General features: G+C 47.5%; 1 protein-coding gene across 2 annotated transcripts in view; it reads right to left on the minus strand.

The window, feature by feature from the left end:
- LOC121172060 (E3 ubiquitin-protein ligase RNF185) overlaps nt 1–18849 on the minus strand; it is a 107538-nt gene extending 88689 nt beyond the window's left edge. For both annotated transcript variants that reach the window (XM_041003856.1, XM_041003859.1), the window contains exon 1: nt 18718–18849. The gene's annotated coding sequence lies outside the window, so the exon portion shown is untranslated. The remainder of the gene's footprint in view (nt 1–18717) is intronic.
- Nucleotides 18850–25472: the final 6623 nt, after the last annotated feature.

Below are 25472 nucleotides of genomic sequence, written 5' to 3' on the forward strand. Positions count from 1 at the left end.
AATGAATAAATCTCAGAATATAGACACAAATTCCATGAAGACACCATCAGTCAAATCCAGTATGTAAGATTTTCTATGGCACAAATGACCAAATTTGTCCAAAAACTAGCAAGGGTGGGGCTGAGAGCTACAGGCTGAGAACGAAGACATTTTCATTTCTCGACGGAACCAGATTCAAAGAAATCAACTAGGAAGGATATTCAGCCCAGGTGTTAGTAACACAGGATTGTTAGCTTTTCTTTTTAAGGTTTATTTATTTTTATCGAAAAGGCAGATTTACAGAGAAGAGAGAGAGAGAGAGAGAGAGAGAGAGAGAGAGAAAGATCTTCCACCCATTGCTTTACTCTCCAAGCAGCTGCAACAGGCGGAGTAGAGCCAATCCAAAGCCAGGAACCTCTTCTGGGTCTCACACGCAGATGCAGAGTCCCAAGGCCTTGGGTCATCCACGACTGCTTTCCCAGGCCACAAGCAGGAAGTGGAACAGCCAGAACTGGTGTCCATATGGGATCCCGGCACTTGCAAGGTGAGGATTTAGTCACTAGGACATCACACCGGGGCCTAGCTTTGTTGAGTATGATAATGGCACTGAACTATAGTTTGTTAAAACAAAAAAAAAAAATTCACGTTTGCTAGAGATATAAACATATTTGTGAAGGAATAATAAGACATTGAGCATCTGCTTTAAAACACTGTAGGAGGGCCTGGCACGACAGTGTAGTGGTTAAAGTTCTCACCTTGAATGCACAGGGATCCCATATGGGCGATGGTTCTAATCCTGATGACCCTATTTCCCATCCAGCTCCCTGCTAGATATATAATATAATATAATATAATATAATATAATATAATATAATATAATATAATATAATATAATATAATATAATATAATATAATATAATATAATATAATATAATATAATATAATATATATGTATATGCAGTGGAAAGAAAAGATTAAACGAGTAGTTGCCAGGATTGGATGAGGAGCGGGGGCTGATTCTATGGGTCCACCCTTGTGCTTGAAAATTTCCATAAGGAAAGATACTTCTTAGGGCCTGGTGTGGTAGCCTAGTGGTTAAGGTCCTTGCCTTGAACACGCCGGGATCCCATATGGCTGTCGGTTCTAATTCCGGCAGCTCCACTTCCCATCCAGCTCCCTGCTTGTGGCCTGGGAAAGCAGTGAAGGACGGCCCAAAGCCTTGGGACCCTGCACCCACGTGGGAGACCAGGAAGAAGCTCCTGGCTCCTGGATTCAGATTGGCGCAGCACCAGCCATTGCGTTCACTTGGGGAGAGAATCATCGGACGGAAGATCTTTTTGTCTGTCCTCCTCTCTGTACATCTGCCTTTCCAATAAAAAAAAAAAAAGATACTTTTTAAAAAGATCAAGTTGCAGAAGTGTAGGTATACAAATTTATTTGGGGAGAAACAAGTGTTGTAAATGGACAGCGTGTGGTAGATGTTTAGAAGGCACATCCTGAACTATCATCACTTCCTTCTAGAACAACGCAGGTTAGGAAACCTGGGGTTTCTATATTTTCATTCTATTTCAATTTTATAATTATCAATTTTATATTGAGGTTACATGAATAACATAGCACATATAGCAATGAATCTAAATAAATATTCAAATATGTGTTTAAATGTGAAAGAACACACCAAACTGCTAACGATGGTTACTGGTCGGGCTTTATGGAGAATGGCTCACGTTCTTTGAGGCCTCGGAGTTCATAAACTCACGTTTTCCACACATTATTTTTGAAATCAGACAGAAAAGCAACAGTGTATTTTTTTTTAAGTTTTTTTTTTTTTTCCCCAGCAATACTAGTCTCCTCCAACCCTGGAAAGCTCTGAGTTTAAGTCCTGCCTCCACCTCCACCGCTGACTGCCTTGTGGTTTGGGAAGATCCTGTGATGGCTTGCATCTCTTCTCACCTGAGAAATGGGAGCATCGTGCCTTCTCTGGGGCTACCGAGGTGGCCCCATGAGGTGACACAGTGACCTAGCAGGACTACCAAGGCTCTAGTACCCGGGGAGGTACCACAAAGACCACCTGCCCAGGTCTACCACTCTCCCTGTGCCTAGACCCCACAAGCTTCTGCACGGCCTACACTCCTACACAAAGACATAAGCAGACAAGCAGGGCCAACAAAGGTGCTGTGGCGAGACTGGTTGGGGCAGTAACAGCTCAGCACATAAGTTTGCAGAAAATGGCAGCCTCAAGCAGGCCAGCTTTGGGACAGGCCTGCATGTCCCCACTCTACAGAGATGGCAACACTCTCATTCTGATTCCTGGTAGACTGACCATGCTGGGATCCCTACCGAGGTCCTAGAGTCTCACCTGAGCAAGCACTGAAATATTTGCTGAGTGAGTGGGTGTAGCCATGTGTGACTGGTTGTGGTCACACACTCCTCTTTGAAACATATCCTGGGCCCTAGAGACACACACCCATCCCTGGGGCCTCATCTCCTCTCCTCACCTCCTCCTTACACCTAAACACAGGAACCTCTCCACAGCAAGGGGCATGGCAAAGAAGAGCAGTTTCCCCAGGGACTGTCTACCAAACACCTGCTGAACAAAGGAATGCACCCACAGTCTCCTGGGCCCAGCAGGTTTGGGACAGCAGTCTAGAAGACAGAGGGTCCTGACTGGCTCAGAAAACTAGATTGAGGGAAGCAGACCCTGAACCTTCCTGAGCTCAAATTATGCTCAAATTTCTCCTGGTCCTTCAAGGGCTTACATGCTTTAACCAGATCATTTTTTTAAATAGTTATTTCAATTTTTAATTTATTTTCATATTAGTTGAAAGGCAGTGAGATACAGCAATGGATCTTTCATTCACTAGTTCACTTGCCAAATTCCTGCAATGACCATGGCTGGGCCATTCTGCAGACAGGTACTAGGAACTCAATCTGGGTCTCCCAAGCGGGTGGCAGAGACCAAAGCCCTTGGGCCACCCTCTTCTGCCTCCCAGGGTGTGCATTAGCAGCAGGCTCGTGTGGAAGCAGAGGAATCAAGACTCAAACCAGGCACACGGGATGGGGGCGTCCCAAGCGGTATCTTAAATGTTGTGCCAATCGTCCTCCTGCATAGCAACCTCTGCTCCTGTCCCCGCGCTGACCAGTCTTCATTCCTGACCTGAATCCGGTTTCCAGTGTTCAAAGCAGGTTCGCATCTATCACTGCTTTAGATTCTCGCCCCATGTCACAGCTGAGCACATCAGTCCAGGGACATCAGAAGACATGCCTAACACCAAGTCACCATGCAGCGCCACATCTGAACTTCTCAGCGCAGTATCGGCACTCTTTCCATTCTCCTTGGATACCTGGTCACAGGCTGCTTTACAAAAGCAATTCATGGTCTGTATTTCCATCCCTCCCTCTTCCCCAACCTGCCCAATTCATCATGCAATGTTGTGACTTCTGTGTTCTTTGGAGTGTAAACCAAACAGCACTCACTGAATTACTCATTCAACCAATAAGACTGCAACATCAATCCCATTTAAGGTCTGATGTGACCAACTGCAGAGAAGTCCTAAATAGGAGCAAGTCTGGGGTTGGCGCGATGGCAACTGGCTAATCCTCCCCACTTCAAGCGCCAGGATTCCATATGAGCGCTGCCTTGTGTCCTGGCTGTTCCACTTCTGATCCAGCACCCTGCTTAGGGCCTAGGAAGCAGCAAACGATGGCTCAAGCACTTAGACCCCTGCACCCAAGTGGGCGAGCCAACAGAAGCTCCTGGCTCCAGATCAGCCCAGCTCCAGTCACTGCGGCCATTTGTGGAGCAAACCAAAGTAAAGCTTTGTTTCTCCTCTCTGTAACTCTTTCAAATAAAAAAAATAATAATAAGTTTTTAAAAAAATGTTTTCAATGGAAAACACTTCTCAGCAATGTTCAGGGCAACCTAAGTGGTGTTGGGACCAAGGCAGATGTGCCATATCTAATTGATCCCATAGAAATGCAGAGCTGGGCCGGCACAATAGCCTAGTGGCTAAAGTTCTCATGTTGGGATCCCATATGAGCGCCGGTTCTAATCCCAGCAGCCCCACTTCCCATCTAGCTCCCTCTTTGTGGCCTGGGAAAGCAGGCAAGGACGGCCCAAAGCCTTGGGACCCTGCACCTGTGTGGGAGGCCCGAAAGAGGCTCCTGGTTCCTGGCTTCTGATTGGTTCAGCTCGGGCTGTTGTGGCAGCTTGGGGAGTGAATCAATGAGTGGAAGATCTTCCTCTCTGTATATCTGACTTTCCAATAAAATAAATGTTAAAAACAAAAAGACAAGACATGCAGAGCCAGACAGGTGAGGGGGACTAACCCAACGTTCTCATTTTTGTTACCTTTCCAGAGCTGCCCTCTGTTCCTCTTGCTCAGGCTTAGTTCACAGGAGCTCTGCGAGTCAGAGAACACAAAGCAAGAACTTGACCGCATGAGGAAATCTCTTCATAACATTCTTGTGTTTGGTCTGTTTCTGGAGAAATGGAGCTATTCCTAATCTGCCTTCTCCATCTCTTTGATGCTAATTCCTGGACCCCAGGGTACAGAGGTACCTAGAAATGTTTATCTTCGTGATGAATGTTACAAATTTGTGTGATATATAACTGGGGCAGTCTTGGCAGAAGTCTGGTTCTTGCGGGCACATGCTTGTTCCTATGGGACCTTGGCACCAGGAGTCTTGGCATGCCTGGGCCCATCTATGTGGATCACCATCTGCCTCCTGCGCCACAGGGAGGCTCAGTAGGCAGAGAAGAGACTTACATTCCAAGAATGTCTGCATCATACTCATGGAAGGCTAGAGTGGGAAGAAATCTGAGTAAGTTGAGTAGAACTTGGAACACACAAAAACAAGTTCTAAAAGTTTAATCCATTGTTTAGGTCCCTAGGGCAGCCCACACAGACTTGGTCCTCAAAGCCAGGGCCAAGGTTATAAATGACCTTTCAGACTCAAAATGACAAGAAAGTCTGTGAGGACTGGCTTCTTACTGGGTTGCCTAAGTGCACTTGTCTAGCACTCTCACATCTCCCTATTCACTTACTTCGATTTATTCAAGACTCAGGCATTCAGGATAGAGACAGCCAGCTTCCTGCCAGGGCCGACCCTGCGAGGTGGCAGCGACAGCCCAATTATTTGGATCCTGGCCACCTACGTGAGAGGTGTGGGCTGGGTTCCCAGCTTCCGGCTTCAGCACGGCCCATGGCTCAGGTCACCGCAGGCATTGCGGTTAGGAGCTCCTTGACTCTCAAGTAAATAAAATGCTCTTTAAAAGGTTGCAGATATTTAAAAAGTTTCAGTAGAAGGAGGAAATAGAAAAGTAAACTACCGAGGCTACCCAGTTACTGGGCACCTGGCAGAGGTGTGTGGGCACCAGTGCGGGGGGACAGGGCCTCCTGGCGAGGGTGTGCACACAGCTCACAAGACAGTGTACAGTCCGCTGTGCCAAGGTCAGTGGAGCTGGAGCCCAGGGCACACACAGGGGCGGAAAGGAAGCGAGGGCAGAACGAAGGCAAGAAGAAAAGCCTTGGGCGCTCACTGCCCTCAGCTCTGGCTCCGACGGCAGGGCATAACCCAGATCCACCAAACCTTCCAGAGGATTCCGGGATTTTCATGGCCCTGTCTTGTCTGTCTCTCCTTTCCCCAGCTAAGTAAACTGCTGCATCCACAGGACAGGTTATGTGTTGTAATCCTCACTGTCTCTTACTCTATCACAGGTTACTAAACAGATTACATAAAGCCCTCACAGGTATTTTACTTACAAAGGAATTTTAATTCCAAGGCAGAATGGTAAATGGAAAAGGCAGGATGCAAAATTGTATATAACACTGGGCATGTTATATAATAACAGCTGCTATTATACAGCAGGTATGACAAACACATAGGAAAAAGAAGCCAAAAATATGAGCTAGAGTGGTCTCTAGATGGTGAAATTACATACCTATTTATTAGGTTTTTTTTTCTTTTTTCCCATCTCTCCCTTTTTAAAAAAAAGATTTATTTTATTATTTTTTTATTGGAAAGTTACATCTACAGAGAAGGAGAGACACAAAGCTCTGTCCACTGGCTCACTCTCCAAGTGACCACAACGGCCGGGGCTAAGCCTATCTGAAGCCAGGAGCTTTCTCTGGGCCTCCCATGTGGGTTGCAGCATCCCAAGGCTTTAGCCGTCCTCGACTGTTTTCCTAGGCCACACACAGGATGCTGGGTGGAAAGAGGAGTAGCTGAGACACACAGACTGGCACCCATAATGGGATCCCAGTGGTTGCAAGGTTAGGATTTAGCCACTAGGCTACTGCACTGGGCCCTCTCCCTGACTTTCAAATAAATAAACCAATCTTCTTTTTTTTTAAAGTACCTATCTGGGCCCAGCACGATAGCCTAGTGGCTAAATCCTCACCTTGCAACTGCCAGGATTCCACAGAGGTGCTGGTTCGTATCCTGGCTGCTTGACTTCCCATCTAGCTCCCTGCCTGTGACCTTGGAAAGCAGAGGAGAATGGACCAAAGTCTTGGGACCCTGCACCCACGTGGGAGACACGGAAGAAGCCTGGCTTCAGATCAGCTCAGCTCTGGCTGTTGTAGCCACTTGTGGAATAAATCAGTGGACAAAAGATCTGTCTCTCCTTCTCTCTGCAGATCTGACTTTCCAATAAAAATAAAATGCATCTTAAAAAAAAAGTATCTATGTTTGTAACTCTGATAGTGCCAAGAACCTGCCCAGGAGGATATACTGATTCTTACTCCCACGAGAAACACTTAAGCATGCCTGTTTCCTCAGATCCTTGACAGCGACACGTGTTTTCAAGAGGATGGATGCTAGGTCAATGAGAAATACAGCGTAAGTGTGGAATCATGGAAAGACATTTTAAATTCACTGATTACTTTAAGGCCCGTTACGGTCCACGCATTGTGCTAAGCCCTGGAGATGCAACAACTTTCAAATAAAACACATCTGAGCAGCATGTTCTTTCTTACATTTTCTTCTGTTTCTGAACTCACAGGGTGTTTTGTCCATTCATTCAGTTTTGAGTGTCAATGATTTTTTTAAAGTTTTATCATTATTTAGAAGGCAGATTTTTACAGAGAGGGGAGATAAAAAAGGAGGTCTTACATCTGCTGGTTCATTTCTCAAATGGCTACAAGGCTGGAGCTGAGCTGCTCCGAAGCAGGGAGCTTCTTCCAGGTCTCCCACGTGGATGCGGGATTCCAAGCACTGGGATCCTCCCTTGCTTATCCCAGGCTGCAATCGACAGTGCGATGGGATAAACTGGGACACCAACCAGTGCAAATACGGGATGCCGGCACCACAGGGAACGGGATTAACTTGCTGCACCCGCAATGATTTTCTTAAAGATTACCAAATAAAACATGACAAGTTTTCGGGCTGGTGTTCAGTGTAACAGTTGACATTCTACTTGGAATGCCCACATCCTTTATTGGAATGTCTAGGTTAAAGTCCTAGCCCCACCCTTGGCTCCAGCCTTTTGTCAGTGTGCACCCAGGAAGGCAGTAAGTGAAGGCAAGTGGCTGGGTGCCTGCCACCCACATGGAAGACCCAGATTGAGATCTCAATTCCTGGCTTTAGCCTGGCGTGATGGCCCAGTGGATAAATCCTTGCCTTGCAAGTGTTGAGAACACATCTGGGTGCCAGTTCATGTCCCTACTGCTCCACTTCCCATCCAGCTCCCTGCCTGTGGCCTGGAAAGGCAGAGGACGGCCCAAAGCCTTGGGAACCTGCACCTGCGCGGGAGACCTGGAGGAAGCTCCTGGCTTCAGATTAGCTCACCTCCGGCGATTGAACCAGCGGATGGAAGATCTTTCCGTATCTCCTTCTCCCTGTAAATCTTTGTAAATAAATAAATAAACAGTTTTTTTTTTTTTTTTAAAGAATTCAGTTCCTGGCTTTAGCCTGGCCCAGTCCCAGCTGCTACAGGCATTTTGGGAGTTACCCAGAGGATGGGAAATCTCTTTTTTTGCCTTTTGGAGGGTTGGGGTAGGGAGTGGGATTTGAACTACCTAGTAATGGCACAAAATCTTAAGGCATATCTAACAGACTCCCTTTTTCAATCCCTTTGATCAGTGTCTTAAAATGCTTCTTGACTTTCTAAGAAGTTTTGTTTCTAGAAGCTACCCTGGCAGAGGTTCTTGAGTTCCTATCTCAGCTCTACCACTTAGGGACTTTTCCTCACTTTTGCTTTACTCATCAGCGTGGGAAAAAGGAGCTGTGAGAATTAAAGAGATAAATGGAAAGGCGCTGGCACAGTGCTCCAGCAACGGGAGTCCTCCCCCCCTTGTAGGTGTTCCCACCACGTGCACAGGAGGCCCAGTGGCCCTTCTATGCCGCTCCCCTCCTCAGGGCTACACAATCAGCAGATACTTAGTTAATTTGCTCCGTGAGTCATAAATTCTTCTTAATGAAGGATGCCTTCAAGTATCCCTTGAGGGCAGAGCAAGTGAATCAGAACTACTACCCTGATGTGCCAAAGGAGACCTAAAGTGTGACACGCTTAGTGACCCAGACAAAACCCAGATACTGCTTAGGAGTGCTTAAATGTTATCACAATTCTTATCCCTTTCTACATAAATGACTCCATTTTCTGTACTGCCCACTTAAAGGTCATTATTCCATCGTTAACATCCAATGGGAAGCGAGGGCAAGGTTCAGAGTGGTTAGGTCACTTGCCCATGGTCACAGAGCCAGTCAGAGGCAAAGCCTCCTGACCCCAAGCCTACATGCTTAACCGATGGTACCTCTGTGATCTGTCCTTGTGCATTCAGACCCAGCTTCCAGGCCCCTTACTCAACACAAGGCCAGGTCGCTCCAGAGCAATTCATAGGTCTGATGTTTAGGGACACTCAGAACTTCATCACCCAAAGCCATTCAACCTAAGTAACTGAAGCTACATCAAGTCAGTAATCTCATGAGAACAAAACATTCTCAAGTGATTACGTTTTTTTCTTTTTCCAAAATTGGAAATGTTACACAATTGTTCTATAGTCTTAACTGTCTTACTTTTTAAAAAGCAAGCACTGTCCCAAGCCCTTAAATGGGAGTAGGGTGGGAATCAGGGATCAGTAACCAGAAATTAAGTGGCTCAAGGCTCTCTTAAATTGATACTCACTTCCTCAGAGACGCTCCTGCTCACTCAGAGGACAGTCCACTGTCCACACCGGGCAGTTATCTCCCGGGGCAAGAGCACAGTGTCCGACAGGCACCAGATGCCTGACATACATGTACATGATTGAATGGTGAGAAAATGCCAATTTCAATTCACATCAGCATGGCTGGGGAACCTACTGTATCAAAGAAAAGCTCTTCAGAATGGCCAGATCCCAGCTAAGCACTGTGGATTTCTAGAACACTGTGGAAGGAACCTCGGAGCCTGAGGACTTTGTCTTCTGTGAGGCCAAGTGTCTTCACTGGCAAGTGGAGATCCCTGCCCCTCCCTTGGTTCATGGCAGTTTTTGTTTTCATTTTTCATGCAGTCCAGAAAAATCTATGCAAGTTCTAGGACATCTCACTAATTCCAACTGCACCTGAGGATGAACTAAAAACCTCTAAAATACTCTGAAAGGCAGCTGCTAAAAAAAAAAAGAAAGAAAGAAAGAAAGAAAGAAAAAAAAGAGGTTGACAAGTTTCAACCAATGAAGAAGAAAACATTCTAAGAGCTGGTAACACCCAGCCTTTACTTGACAAAGCCCAGGTCTCACTTGTTTTTCTAAAAGAGATCCAAAGAACTTACTGTGGTTAAAAATCAAACACACACACACACACACAAGAGGTGGGTCTTTAGTGTAGCAAGTAAATCACCACTTGGGAATGCCCACATTCTATGCTGGAGTGCCTGGTGTTCAAGTCCTGGCTCTTCTTCCAATTCCAGCTTCTTCCTGCTGAAGTACCCTGGAGGCAGCAGGTGATGGCTCAGGCAGATGGGTCCTTGCCTAAGATGAGACATGGAACGAACTCCCAGCTGTGAGTGTCTGCCTGGCCCAGTCACTGTGGCCATGTGGGAAGTAAACCAGAAGATGGGACCTCTCTCTCTCCACCCCTCTTCTCTGCCACTGAAACAAATAAAATGAAATTCTTCAATGTTTATTAGAAAAAGAAAAAAACAAGAAAATGCCTTGGACTTTGCCCAGGACCTACTCACTGTTCAGAGAGCTATTTGCTTTGCCAACCCCAGCCTTGTCTGTATCACACAGCATTTTTAGGGAGTTACTGGGGGAGAGCCTGGTATATAGTCAGGTGCGGTAAGTGACTACCGTGGGAATCCATCTGGTGACTGGCCCTAGGATGGAATGGCCAGTCCCCTGGGCCACTTCCACAGAAGCAGGCGTGGTCTGCCTCAATGGCAATCCAAATGCTGCCTCTTATCTCTGCTTCCCTTGTCCCTAGCTGGAGACAAGGACCCACCACTGAGGTGCTCCCACTGACCAGTGAAATGATAACCACTCCATAAAAAGGACCACTACTCAGAATCTTAATCCAGAAGTCACCTGGTTCCTACTTCAAAAGCTACATTTCTGGGGCTGCTGTTGTGGTGCAGCACATTAAGCTAGGTATCTCATGCTGGAGTGCCAGCTGAAGTGCCAGTTACTCCACTTCCAATTCAACAGTTATTATGTCTAAGAAGGTACCCTGTGGGAGACCGAAAAGAAGTTCCTGGCTCCTGGCTTGAGCCTGGCCCAGACCTGGCTGCTGTGGCTATTTGGAGAGTGAACCAGCAGATGGAAGATTTCATTCCATCTCTCCCCTGTCATTGTTTCAATCAAATAAATAAATCCTTAAAAGACTATATTTCCAGCAATAGTTTCTTGAATATGACACCAAATGTAGAAGTAACTAGAAAAACAGATTTCATGAAATCTTTTTAAGTTCTGTGTTAACAGTGTTACAGACACTATTAGCAGAATAAAACAGCAACATAAAAAAGGAAAAATTTGTAAATCAGGTACCCAATACCAGCTTAATATCTAAAATGTAATAAAAATCCTGTCTTGCAAAAAAAAAAATTCAATCCAAAAATGGGCAAAGGATTTGAGTTATTTCTCCAAAGAAGACATTCAAGTAACTAATCATAAGGGAAATGCAAGTGAAAATTATAATGAAATGCTACCTCATCCCATTAGGATAGCTCCTATGACAAAAGTAGAAAAGACAGGTTAGTGAGCATTTGGAGAAATGGGACCCTGGTGCTCTCTTGGGGGGAGTGTAAGACGGGGTAGCTGCTGGAGAAAACGGTATAGAGATTCCCTTGGATGGAGTGCTCTCGTGATCCCTGATGAGGAGAGAGAACTGGCCAGATGTTAAGCTGGGGCCCCCTTTGCCTATGAAGATGCTCTCTCCACCATGGGAAGCTGATCCATTGCCATCTCCTTCAAGCGTTTGGCCCTGTGATGCCCAGCTGCCACCTGTGTGTTAACGACGTGGTGTCTTAAATTTCTTACCTCTTTGTGGATTGTGTGTGTTTGTGTTAATATAGCCTTTCCTTAGTGGGGAAAAAAATTTAAAAATGAGGGTTGCCATGGCTGCCGTATGACCCAGCATTCTACTTCGGAGTAGGTACCCAAAGGATTGAAAGCAAGGTCTCAAGGACAGACATGCACATGTTCCTAACTGCATTATTCAAAATAGCTAAACACGGAAGCAATGCAAGTATTATCAACAGAAGAACGGATGTGCAAAATGTGGCCTATTTATACAATAGGATGCTACTCAAACTTAACAAGGACGGAAATCTGATGTGTGCTAGACCTGGAGGAGCCCTGAAACAGTTGGCTCAGATAAGTCCGCCCCCCGCCACCCAAAACACACAATTCCACTTATTTGAGCTTCTGAGAGTGGCCAAGTCACAAAATCAAGCAGCAGGATGGTAACTGCGGGGCTGAACAGCAGATGGGACAGGGAGTTGTAGCTTTCTGAGTGTGGAGATGCAGTCCTGCAGGATGAAGAGAGTTCTGGAGACACACGGCGGAGTACATACAAATGCACTTGGTATCTCTGAACTCTAAATGGCTGAGTGGTCAATTTAAGTTGCTATCTTTTTTTTAAATTATCTTTTGTTAGAAAGGAAGGTTTACAGAGAGAAGGACAGACAGACAGAAAAATCTGGCTCATTCCCCAACCTCACCCAGAGCTGAGCTGATCCAGAGCCAGGAGCCTCTTTGGGATCTGTCAGGTGGTTGCAGGGTCCCAAGGATCTGAGCCATCTTCCACTGCCTTCCTAGGCTACAAGCAGGGAGCTGGATTGGAAGTGGAGCAGAAGGGACACAAACTGGCACTCATATGGGATGCTGGCACTTGCAGGTGAAAGATTAGCTAACTGAGCCATTGTTCCAGCCCAATGTTATATGTATTTTCACACACACACACACACACACACACACACACACACACACACACACACAATCTGCATTTCTACAAAGGGTCATACGTTGTGTTACTCCCTTATATATTCCAATACCTAGAACTGACATAATCCGAGAGACAGCAATTGGACTGGAGACTGTTGAACGTTGAAGGGAGAAAATGGAGAATCGCTGCCTAATGAGTACAGAGTTTCTGTTTGAAGTTATGAAAAGTTTTCTCTTTTTTTTTTTAAGATTTATGTTTATTACAAGTCAGATATACAGAGAGGAGGAGAGACAGAGAGGAAGATCTGTCTGATGATTCACTCCTAAGTGGCCGCAATGGGGCCGGTGCTGAGTCGATCCAAAGCAAGGAGCCAGAAGCTTCTTCCGGTTCTCTCACGTGGGTGCAGGGTCCCAAGATTTTGGGCCGTCCTCGACAGCTTTCCCAGGCCACAAGCAGGGAGCTGGATGGGAGCTGCTGGAATTAGAACCGGCAGCCATATGGGATCCCGGCACGCTCAAGGAGAGGACTTTAGTCGCTAGGCCACTGTACCAGGTCCAGAAGTCATAAAAAGTTTTCAAAACAGTGGTGATGGTTACACAACACTGTGAGGGCCCCTAATGTCACTGAATTCCACATTCAACAACACTCAAAATAGCAAATCTTAGGTTACATGTTAACACAGTAAAGTTTTAAATAAATTTGTGCTCCTTAAAAAAGTGTATCAAAACTACATTTCTGCCCTGTTAAGAATATGCGGAGTGTTTACTGTACACATCGTGTCTATACCGCCAGGTTCACTGACTTACTGAATAATAAAGAGAATGGTTATAGAAGGGAAGTCCGCAGGTGCTGGAAGTGATGCCTGCAGAAGACGCTGGGGAAACATGCGAACATCCATGTTACAATGTTAGCAGGAAAAAGCAAGGTGTATAGTTGTGTATAGTGAGTGATTCCAGGTATTAAAAATGTAGTTGGTGAGGAGAAGCATGGAGGACATAAGGCAACTGCACCAAAGGATCTCTTTAGATAATGGAATTAGAGATCGGGGCCAGAGAGCAGGTGGCATTTCTACACTTTTCAACATGTCTACAATGAGCATATATTACTTTCATAATTAGAATTTCTGGGATGGAGCTGGCATTGTGGAGTGAGTTAAGACTCCACTTCCCATGTCAGCTTCCGATATGGGCACCGGTTCAAGTCCCTCCTGCTCCACTTCTGATTCGACTCCCTGCTCATGTGCCTGAGAAAAGAGCAAAGATTGGTATGAGTACTTGGGACCCTGCATCCATGTTGAGACCCTGAGGAAGCTCCGAGCTTTGACCTTGCGCAGCGTTAGCTGTTAAGGTATTATGGGAAGTGAACGCATAAATAGAAGCTCGTTTGCTCTCTTTCTCTGCAATCATTTCAAATACACAATTTAACCAAAAAAAAATTACTGGGATCAGAACGGTGGCATAGCAAGCTAATCCTCCACTTAGGCACCCACATCCCATATGGACATCGCTTTAAGTGCCAGCTGCTCTACTTCCAATCCAGCTCCTTGTGAATGGCCTGGAAAAAGCAGCAGAGGGTGGTACAACGCCTTGGGCCCCTGCATCTCCAGTAGGAGACCTGGAAGAAGCCCCTGGCTCCAGGTTTCAGGTCAGCCCAGTTTTGGATGTTGCAGCCATTTGGACAGCAAACCAGTGGATGGAAGATCTAATTCCTTCAAGCGAAAATAAAGTCCTTGCCTTGAGAGCGCTGGGATCCCATAAGCCGCTGGTCCTAATCCCAGTGGCCCCGCTTCCCATCCAGCTCCCTGCTTGTGGCCTGAGAAAACAGTCGAGGACAGCCCAAAGCCTTGGGTTCCTGCACCCGTGTGGGAGATCTGGAGGAGGTTCTGGGCTCCTGGCTTCAGACTGGTTCAGCTCTGGTCATTACAGCCACTTGGGGAGTGAATCATCAGACAGAAGATCTTCCTCTCTGTCTCTCCTCCTCTCTGTATACCTACCTTTTCAATAAAAAATAAATAAGTTTAAATAAATAAATAAATAAAATGGAAAATCCAAGGGTGGGTGTTGTGCAGGTTATGCTGCAGCTTGTGATGCCCACATCCCATGGCCGAGTGCCGGTTTATATCCTGGCTACATAGCTACTGAGCAGGTTCCCTAATGTACCTGCGAAAGCAGATGATGGCTCAAGTCCTTGGGTCCCTGCCACCTATGTGGGAGACCCAGATGGAGTTTCAGTCTCCTACCTTCAGCCTGATCCAAATCTGGCTGTTGCAGGCATTAAGGGAGAAAATATCTACCACTCTACTTTTCAAGTACATAAAATTAAAAAAAAAAAAATGAAAAGACCATTTGCTAGCCCATTGGCTGTTTTGCAGACCTCAATTTTAGCTCAATTTTTTAAAAAACAGTTTCCATTGGGCAAGTTTGGCAACACTACATTAAACACTTGAAACAAGTTATTATCTTGGCTTATAAAGTCCATCTCTTAACAGCACGACTTCTTAAGCAGCGGTAGAACTCCAAGCAGAGACAATGATGCCATGATTTGAACAACATTGTGGGAAGAGGGCAGAGTCATGAAATAGCAGGTTTGGGCACAAGCTGGAGTCCCAGCTATCTCACTTCCGATCCAGCTCCCTGCGAATGTGTCTGGAAAGGCTGGAGAGGATGGCTCAAGTGCTTGGCCTCCTGCACCTTCCAGAAGACCCTGAAGAAGTTTCTGACTCCTGGCTTTGGCCTGGCCTAGTGTTCATTTGAGGAGTGAACCAAATACAGGAAATTTTTCCTTCTCTTTTTCTCTCTTAACTTTGCCAAATAAACTAAAACAGAGGAAGAGCCACTGTAGCACAGTGGGTAAAGCAGGTGTCTGCAATGCTGCTATCCCACATATACTGCGGTTCAAGTCCCAGCTGCTCCACTTCTGATCTAGTGCCTGGGAAAGCAGTGGAATGTCATAAGTACCTAGGCCTCTGCGCCCATACGGGAGCCCCAGAAAAAGCTGACCCTTGGCTTCAACCTGGCCCAGCTTCAGCCACTACAACCATTTGTGGGGGTGAGCCAGGGGCTAGAGGATCTGTCTATTCTCTCTATAACTATTTCAAACAAATAAATAATCTTTTAAAAAATATTTTTTAAATGGTAAAAATGAGCAGAATTAGGCTCTCAAAACTCCTGCAACTGTTTAAACCCTAAGTCATAAGACAATGGTATGGTGAAGACAGAAACAGAATCCAATTCTGGTAACTGGAGGTGAGGACTAGTAGGAGGTCTTAGACCTCTGGAGGCAGCCTAGAAGGCAACTCTTCCAAATAAATAAATAAATAAATAAATAAACTTGAAAAAGAGAGAGAGAGAGATCTTCACTCCCCAAATAACAGCAACTGGCCAGAGCCAGGAGCATGGAACTCCATCCGGGTCTCTCAAATGGGTGGCAGGGACCCAAGTACTTGAACCATCTTCTTCTCCCATTCCAGGCACATTAGCAGGGAGCTGGATCGGAAGTGAAGCAGTCAGGACTTGAACCAGTGCTCCTATTTGGACGCTGGTGTTGCGGTCAGCAGCTTAACTCACTGCACTACAATGCTGGCCCTTGGAAGCTAACTGCTAAGAGGGCTGGTTCTAAGGCCTGGGTGGGGCAGAGTCTCTCTCTCCTTCTTCCCTCCCCCCTTCCTGGCTAGCACAGATCCTCTCCACGAGCGCCCTGCCACGGCCAGGTGCCCAGATCAGAGGCCAAACCAACAAGGCCTCCCAGTCTTGGCCTGTGAGCTTGCAGCACTGCGAGCCAAAACAAACTCCTCCCCTGCTGAAGGAGTTTGATCTCAAGGATTTTACAGTAGCAACTAATTAATACAAATGTTACAGAGCCTTCCCCAAACGTATTTTTTGCCAGTGAACCCCCTTTTCTAGATGTATCTCTTCAGACCACAGACTGGAAGAGCACACTTAACAATAAACACCAATCCATGGGCTTCTTAAAGAGGAAACATCTTTTTCAGTCTTGAGAAACACAAACATAAACACAGGTTTAATTTCAGCCTTGTTTGTTGGGGGGCAAAGGGAGCAACCCCAGAATTCGGTCACAACTGGGAAATCTCTGTTGTGTAAGACAAGGGGAGCATTTTGAAACATTCCAACAGGTAGTGAAAAAGAAATTTACTTGTACAGCACCAGAAAAGGAAATTCCATATTTGGTTAGAAAATTAAAGGTAAACGAGAACCATCACCTGCACATTACATGTAAATCAACATGGGCTGGCAAATCCTTAACAGGGCGGTTTTAGACACTGTGTACAAAGCCAGTCTATAATAAAGGTCAGCTTCGACGTGCAGGCTACGTTGCTGCCTAAGACGTCACAATCCCAAATCAGAACGCTCATGTTCCGGCTATGCCACTGCCCATCAAACTCCTGCTAGTGCACCTGGAAAGGCCATAAGTGCCAGCCTATGTGCCCGGGGCCTCTGCCACCCACATGCAGTTCCTAGCTTCTGCTTCCTCCTGGCTGAGCCCTGGCATCTGTGACAATTTGGGGAAAGAAACCAGCAGACGGAAGATCTCTGTGACTCTACCTTTTGAATAAATAAATAAATAAATCTTAAAAACAAACAAACTCATCTATAAGACCACAAGCATTGTCTCACATTTACACAGACAATGCTGAAGAGAGATACAAAGGAGGATTTATGTTCCATGGAGAAGGCTGGCCTAGGGGTCAGCATGGTGACTTAAAATGTTAATCTTATGCCTGCATTGTGTGTAACCCAAATGGCTACTGGTTCGAGTCCCAGCTGCTCCATTTCCAATCCAACTCCCTGCTTAGGGCCTGGGAAACCAGTGGAGTCTGGCCCAAAGCCTTGGGTTCCTGCATCCATGTGGGAAATCCAGAAAAAGCTCCTGGCTTTGGATTGGCTCAGTTCTGGCTGCTGCAGCCCCTGGGGAGTAAACCAGAAGATGGAAGATCTTTCTCTCTCCATAAATCTGCCTCTCAGATAAAAATAAAGAAATCTTAAAAACAAAACAAAAAGGCTGGCCTAAACAACCTCTACAGGCCCTTCCAATTCAGTTCTTTGCGCCAAAACACTCAGCAGCTTCTCCCGCTCAACCCCCAAAGTCTTCCCATTCCAAAATGTTCTTAGCACATAAACTATTATAAACAACCTTGTTTATAACAAACCTAACACTTCATAACAAACACTCATAAAGCCCTTCTATCAGATGTCAGCTCGTTCCAAAGTCCTCGAAGGCGGAGAATGGCGCATCGGACAACCTGGAGGCGATTATGTAAGGCCAGCTGGCGTTACTGTCAGCAGAGGTGGGCTGGAGGGCAGAAGTATCAAGAAAACAAACTCAAGTTGACTTGAGGGCTGGGTCGACCCCAGAAAGACTCAAACGACTTGGAGACTTTTCCTTTGGGAAGGATTTCTGCCTGACACCTGTGTGTCTCCTTCAATTCCTTGCCAGCCCTACTAGAGCTGGCCATCTCTAAGCACGCCTCCAGAGTTCTCCAGTAATCTTCTGGAAAGATTCTCCTGCATCCGCCTCCTTCTCAGGGCAGAAGCCCACTCGGTTGTTAACAGGTGTTTGTCCCCCCAGCCAAGTGTTTAAAGTCACCAGTTCTCTTCCAGGGCTTTCTTTAAACACTCTAGTCCTTTCAAAGTTTCCCACCACCAGCAGCACCCCACTGGCTCTAGCTGCCTCAAAGCCAGGAATGACCAGAACGGGTGAGCTTAAACTCCACCGCGTTCAAACAAGCTATGAGTAAAGAGGCGGATTCAAAGCACAGAGTCCAAGTTCCTGCCCAGATTTCAAAGCAGATCTGCAAAGCCGGCCTCCCAGGGGGTTCCAAAGGGCCCCAAGAACCCAATTTGGGGGTTGGGGGTCAAAAACATGGCCCCATTTCACAAATGAAGGAACTGAGCCCCCCACAATCCAGCTCGGGGTGGCCAGGGACCTGACACCTCCTTCCAGAATGCATACTTGTTTCGGCAGGTGAAGCCTTCAACACCAGTCTCAGCCCAGTGCTTCTCGGGCTAAGCTCGTTAATGCGCCCCTCCTCCGACATGACAGAGACGGGGACAACCCAGGGGGCGCAGAAAGGGGGACAAGGGGTCAGACGAGACTCCCCACCACCACCCCCTGTCCGGAAGGAACTCGCCAGAACAGTCCCCCTTTCCCCGCCACCTCTCTCTCTCTCAGCCTGTTTCCCTCACGAGACGAGAAGCCCACGTTCCTTCTGGAGCCTAGAGCAGCACCCCACTCCCACCCCGGGCTTGCCTTGGGGTCCTGGGGGGGGGGGTCGGGCAGCCCGGGGGTCCGCCGTGTCCGTCCTCCACTCTCGCCCCCAGTCCTGACGGCCCCGGCCGCTTCCCCGAGCCGCTCTCGCACCTGCCTCCGCGCAGCGAACGCTTCCAGGGCTGTCGTCCCCTCGGTCTTCCGGTCAGCCGGCCACTTGGCCTGTCCGTCCGTCCGTCCGTCCGTCCGAGCGGACCTCCGACCCTCCCACACCAGCTCGGATCATCTGACACGGAACCGCCCCCTGCTCGCCAGGACTTCCGCCCTGACCGGAACAGGTTTGTCCGCGGCCATTGTTCTCCCGCCCAGGTCGCGGGGTGGGGCATGAAGGTTCCGCTTTGCCAGCAGGAGGCGAAGGAACCTGCAGGTTGAATTATAGGTTTTTTTCAGGAAGGGTGGAGGTCGAGGGCTGTTTGAAGGAAAAGCTGATTTATGGAAAGTAACAGATGAGTCTGGAATTTCTTATGGTCCCAGCAGGTAAGAACGATGGGAATGCATCAGAGGACACAGAACTATTTGAAGCAAAACGCGGACAATTTCAGCATCAAAATACACGGTGACTTTAGTAGAGTCTAATTGAATAGTAATCCAGGAGTCTTTACCAACATCAAGGAAGGAATAAATAGTTGGAGAAAAGCTGTTCATTAATAGAATGATAATTAATAACCATAGTGGATTTATAATATCAATGATGAATGAACTAGAAAAGCAGGATTATCTAACCAGTATATGTGGGTCAACCCTGTGGATGCTTGGCTCTGTAGGTATGACGGCTCTTGGAACACCTGCCTTCCGATTCAGAGAACCTAGGTTTGAGTCCCAACTCTTCTCCCAAATCCAGTTCCTATTAATGTCGACCAGGAGGCAGCAGGAGGAAAAAATGGTTGGGTCCCTATTACCCAAGTGGGAGATTCAGGCTAAAAGCCTGTACCTCGTTTCTGAATTATCACAGCTAAGTTTTAAAATATACACCTTTCACAGAGCATTTGCTGTCCTTCTGAGTATTGTTAAAATGGTTAGGTAGACTTAATCTATGCAAGAGGAGCTGAAGGAAATAGGGAAAAAATTTAAAGTTTTTTTTTTTTTTGAAAGATAGATTTAGCAGAGAGAGAAAAGACTAGATGAGAGAGAAAGAGATCTTCCATCCACTGTTTCATATCCCAGATGGTCACAACAGCCAGAACTGAGTCAATCTGAAGCCAGGAGCTTCTTTCGGATGTCTCATATAGCTACAGGGTCCCAAGGCTTTGGGCCATTCTCTACTGCTTTCCTAAGCCACAAGCAGGGAGCTGGATGGGAAATGGAGTAACCAGGACATGAAACTGTGCCCATATAGAATGCTGGTGCCACAGGTTGGAGAAATAGTCTGTGTGCCACCATACTGGCCCAGGAAATGGGAATTCTTCAAAGAAAATGAATCTACGGGCCCAGTGCAATAGCCTCGTGGCTAAAGTCCTCACCTTGAATGTGCCAGGATCCCATATGGGTGCCAGTTCTAATCCCAGTGGACCTGCTTCTCATCCAGCTTCCTGCTTGTGGCCTGGGAAAGCAGTCAAGGATGACCCAAAAGCCTTGGAGTCCTGCACCCGCATGGGAGACCTGGAAAAACTCCTGGTGCCTGGTTTTGGATCAGCTTATTTCCAGTTGTCGAGGCCACTTGGGGAGTGAACCAGCATATGGAAGATCTTCCTCTCTGTCTCCTTCTCTCTGTATATCTGACTTTCCAATAAAAATAAAATAATCTTTAAAAAAAAAAAAAAAGAAAAACTTAGACTTTCTCATTGGGGTAGATCCCAGTGTTCTCTTGTTGAACGTAAAGATTTCACAGATGGAGGCCAGGTAAGGCTGAGCAGTGGCACGCCACGGGTGTCTGGGGCTCCCATCCTCCCGGATACAGGAAGGGAAAAAAACAGAATGTCAAGAGCCTGGTGCGGTAGACTAGCGGCTAAAGTCCTCACCTTGAATGTGCCAGGATCCCATATGAGCACAGATTCTAATCCCGGCAGCCCTGCTTCCCATCCAGCTCCCTGCTTGTGGCCTGGGAAAGCAGTTGGAGACAGTCCAAAGCCTTGTGACCCTGCACTCATGTGGGAGACTCAGAAGAGACTCCGGGCTTCGGATTGGTTCAGCTCCAGCCATTGCAGCCAGTTGGGGGAGTGAATCTTTGGATGGAGGATCTTCCTCTCTGTCTCTCCTCTTTTGTATATCTGACTTTGCAATAAAAACAAATAATTTTTTTTAAAGAATGTCAAACAATGGTCCCACCCACTCCCCTCTAGCCCTGACACCCTAATCAAACATGTAAAAAGTATCAAAAACAAAATCTATACAATAAAAAAAAAAAACTGGAAAAAAAAAAGATTTCACAGAACGTCAACCTCCATGGATTCAACTTCACAACCCTCGTGGATGAAGGTGGTGACAAGACTCCTCTGTGAGAGTCTGAACTGGGACCAGCGTCGCGGCTCACGGGTTAGACTGCCACCTGCAAGTCAGCGTCCTGTGTGGGGGCTGGCTGGGGTCCCGACTGCCCGACTTCTGATCCAGTTCCCTGGTAATATACTAGGACACCTGTATGGAAACCAGGAACCTGGAATTCCTGGTTTCTGTTGTAACCATTTGGGGCGTGAACCAACTGTCGCCAAATCTCTTTCTCTTTCACTCTCTAACTTATTTCAAAGAAATAGTAAATCAATCTTTCATTTAAAAAAAATGGCCGATCCCAGACAAAACGCCTCCGTGTGCTGGCACGTACAGAGATCACAAGTTCAGCCTTAGCTGTCTCCTGTCTCGTTCTCGATAAGATTCGTTAAGCTCTCCATTCACCGTGTGTCCAATCCAGGTCAAAGCCTCGCTTCTTTGCACCTTCCTGGAAACCCTTTGTCACAAGCTCAAGTTCTACCTGTCCTTTCCACCCGTCCTGCTTAAATGCCCTATTGTTCCTCACCGCTCACGGCCTGCCACCACCTCCCTGTCTCCTCTGATCAAATGACAAACCCAACTTGTTTAACCGCAGCTGCGTTCTGATGTCTTCCCAGCCCCGAAGGCTGTGAGGCTCCTTAGAGCAGGCTACGGAGGCAGTGAGCTTTCAGTAGATTTTTTTTCCATTTTCTTTTAAAAACATTTACTCATTCCTGATCGGAAAGGCAAACAGATAGAGATGTATAGAGAGAGAAAGAACTAAAGCTAGATACAGAGTGAGAGAGAGATACAGCAGTTGTTGGCTCATTCTCCAGGTATTCAGAGCTGCAGCAGCTGGAATTGGGCCAGTTGGCATCAGCTGCCCGGAACTCTGTCAAGACCTCTCCTGCAGGAGGTATGGACCCAGCTGCTTCAGCTGTGTTTGTGACATGTGAGTGACAAGAGACCCAAGTTCTCGAGTCATCATCCCCGGCTGCCTCCCAGAGTCTGCAAGGGTGAGAAGATGAAGTCGGAACCCGAAGCTGGGAATTGAGCCCAGGCATTCCTGGATGGAGCATGTGGCCAAACAACCTGCCCCGGGACATCTTATAAGACCTGCCAAGGATCTGCTTCAGCTAAGATAATCTCACTTTCTACTTTTCCGCTTGCCCTTTTTTGCTGTGTCCCTAAGGCAGAATATAGGAGGCAGTGACACTTCTTGAAGGAATTCTTACAATAGCCACCTGAACTTTAACATTAGGGAACTTGATATTTAAACAACTCCCCCCTCCCACCTCCCACCCCTGAAAAGAACAACGGAAAGTATACGTTTTTGTTTGGGTCCCTCTGTCTTGGGCCTTAAAGAAATGGCTGGGGCCCAGCGCGGTGGCGCAGTGGTTAAGGTCCTCGCCTTGCACGCCCGGGATCCCATATGGGCACCGGTTCTAATCCTGGCAGCCCCGCTTCCCTTCCAGCTCCCTGCCTGTGGCCTGGGAAAGCAGTCGAGGACGGCCCAAAGCCTTGGGACCCTGCACCTGCGTGGGAGACCCGGAAGAGGCTCCTGGCTTCAGATCGGCATAGCATCGGCCATTGTGCTCACTTGGGGAGTGAATCATGGGACGGAAGATCTTCCTCTCTGTCTCTCCTCTCTGTATATCCGCCTTTCCAATAAAAAAATAATAAAAATAAATCTTAAAAAAAAAAAGAAAAGAAAACATTAAAACTGATTAAAAAAAAAAAAAAAGAAATGGCTGAAGCACCAGCACCAAGCCACCAGGGGGCAGCCAAGGGCTACGCAGCGCTCATTTAGATAACTTGACAGGCTGGCTGGCTGGTGAAGCAAAGCTTTTCTGCCTGCTGTACTTGCATCCCGGTTGAAGTCCTAGCTGCTCCACTTCCAATCCAGCTTCCTGCTAATGGCCTGGGGAATCAGCAGATGGCCTAAGTACTTGAGGAGACCAGGAAGAAGCTCCTGGCGTTTCTCTGTTGTAACTCTGCCTTTCAAATAAATAAGTAAATAAATGTTGGGAAAAATATTTATTTTATTTGAAGGACAGAGCCATAAAGACAGCAGGAAAGACAGAGAAAGAGATTCTATCCAATGGGTGCAAAGCCCAGAGCTGGACTAGGAATTTCTCCCACATGGTCAACAAGGCACCAAGCAGTCGAGGATGGCCCAAAGCCTTGGGACCCTGCACCTGCATGGGAGACCCGGAAGAAGTTCCAGGTTCCTGGCTTTGGATCAGTTCAGCTCCGGCTGTTGCAGCAGCTTGGGGAGTGAATCATTGGACAGAAAATGTTTTTGTTTCTGTCTCTCCTCCTCTCTGTATATCTGACTTTCCAATAAAAAATAAATCTTTTTTTAAAAAATTGCTTTATTTATTTGAAAGGCAGGGGAAAAGGGAGAGATAGAGAGAAATAGATCTTCCATCCACTGGTTCACTCCTCAAATGGCCACCACTGTAGGGGCTGGGCCAGACCAAAGCCAGGAGCCAGGAGCTCCATCCCTGTCTCCCTGTGGCAACAGGGGCCCAAACACTTGGGCCAACCCTGGTTGCTTTTCCAGGCGTGTGAGTAGGGAGCTGGATCAGAAGCAGAGGAACAGGAAATTGAACTGGAGCTCCAATACAGAGATGGGCATTGAAAGGGGCAGTTTAATCCACTGTGCCACAATGCTGGCCCCTGGCTCTGAATGAGTGATTCCGCACAGTACTCCCCTCAGCCTCCTGACCTAACATTTGACCTCTGTCAAGGTCATATCCTTCTCTGAAACCTCACCCAATCCCCAGCGGAGACCTAAAGTACACTTTGGGTACACAGAGGGAGGTTTCCAGGGAGTGGACGGCTGAACCAACACCTGTGGGACGAGCAGGCAGAAGCCAGGCAAGGGAGGGCAAAAGCAACAGCATGTGCAAAGTCTTTGGGAGAGCCTGGCGGGGATGGGGATACGCATGTGGTTTCATGTGGCTGGCACGGGGAAATGGGGAGTGGGTGACGTCAGCTGGGTTTAGATCCTGCAGGTGCCCACCAGGCTTCAACAGGCAGGGGACAGATTTGGGCGGGGGTGGGGAGGGTGGGGCTGGTCTGCTGCTATTTGGAAAATCCTTGCTGTAAGAGAAAAGACTGGGAGCTAGAGAAGAATGAGGAGTTGGGGCGCCTGTCCAGATCCATTTTGCAACGACAGAGGGTACAGCCCAGGACAAGCAGGTCGGAGAAGGCACCTGTGACCCAGAAGTTGCTTCAAGACAAGCGTCTCGGAGAGGCACTGGCACCAGGCTTCCTCTAGATGGCAGCAGAGGCCGGCGCAAACATGAGGGGCTGCCTGGGGGTGTGAGGGGCTGCCTGGGGGTGTAAGGTTGCGGGTGGCGTCCACCAAGCTTCCCTTCCCATCTCTGGTCGGGGCTGGCCAGAGCTGCACTCGCAGTTGGTCCTCCAGACTCCAGGGCAGCAAGAAGAGCCTTGCGTGGCAGGAGAACCGGCCCGAGCTTTGGCTGCTGTTGACCTTGGGTCAGTACACAGATAAAACTGCTTAAAGTACTTGAGAAACGGGAGATTTATGATCTAGTCCACCAGGGGCCAGATTCTGAAGCCAAATCAGGTCAGCCACAAGGGAGAAGGAGGAGATGTGGGCTCAGATCTCTTGAGTCGGAGCCAACACATACAACCCAGAGTGTGCTGTGTAGCTTGATGGGTAGATAAATGGCAGCTCCAGCTACTCCCCAGGTCTCCATTGTAGAAACGGCCCTGTCAGTCCCTGCCCTCCTCGTGCACCCCTGTTGGACACAGGTGCTGGATGGAGCAAAAGAAAACAAGAGGAAGGTGGGGGGCAGGCATTTGCATCTCAAAGAACCAGAGAATAATAACTTCGTTGAGACCTTGCTTAGCTTCCGGTGACTCATTGTTTTATGGGCGTTCGAGTTGAAGGTGGCACCTATGTTTTCATTTTACTTGGCAGTCAGAGAGATATCTTCCACCTGCTGGTTCACTCCTGCAAAACATACACACACACACAGTGCCAGCCCTGGACTGGGCCCACGTCAGGAGGCAGGAGTTTCATCTGGGTTTCCCGTGTGGGTGGCAGGGTCCCAAGGGACACGAGCCATCTTTTGCCACCTCCTGAAATGTAGATGAGCAGAGAGCAAAATAACACGCACCTGTGGGATAACCATGTCGTATTCTCATGTGAGAAGCAGGTGTCCCACGAGGCAACCTCAGCCCTGAGCCGGGTACCCATCCTCAGACACCTCTAGGGGATACGGAACCTGACCACCGGACATGGCAGTACTGTCACTGCCCCATGCCATTGGAATGAAAGGAGTGTTTTCAGTATCATGCTGTCCCGTGCCCGCAAAGCTCTTAACAGCCCCACTGTCTCGCTGGACAGAGTTTACTCTGCCCCTTGCGCTCTCTGGGTCTCCCTACAATCCCTTGTTTCCTGGGAGATTCAG

This window comes from Ochotona curzoniae, unplaced genomic scaffold (genome assembly GCF_017591425.1).
Source record: "Ochotona curzoniae isolate NIBS_2020 unplaced genomic scaffold, NIBS_Ocur_1.0 scaffold_274, whole genome shotgun sequence".
Classification (NCBI taxonomy): domain Eukaryota; kingdom Metazoa; phylum Chordata; class Mammalia; order Lagomorpha; family Ochotonidae; genus Ochotona; species Ochotona curzoniae.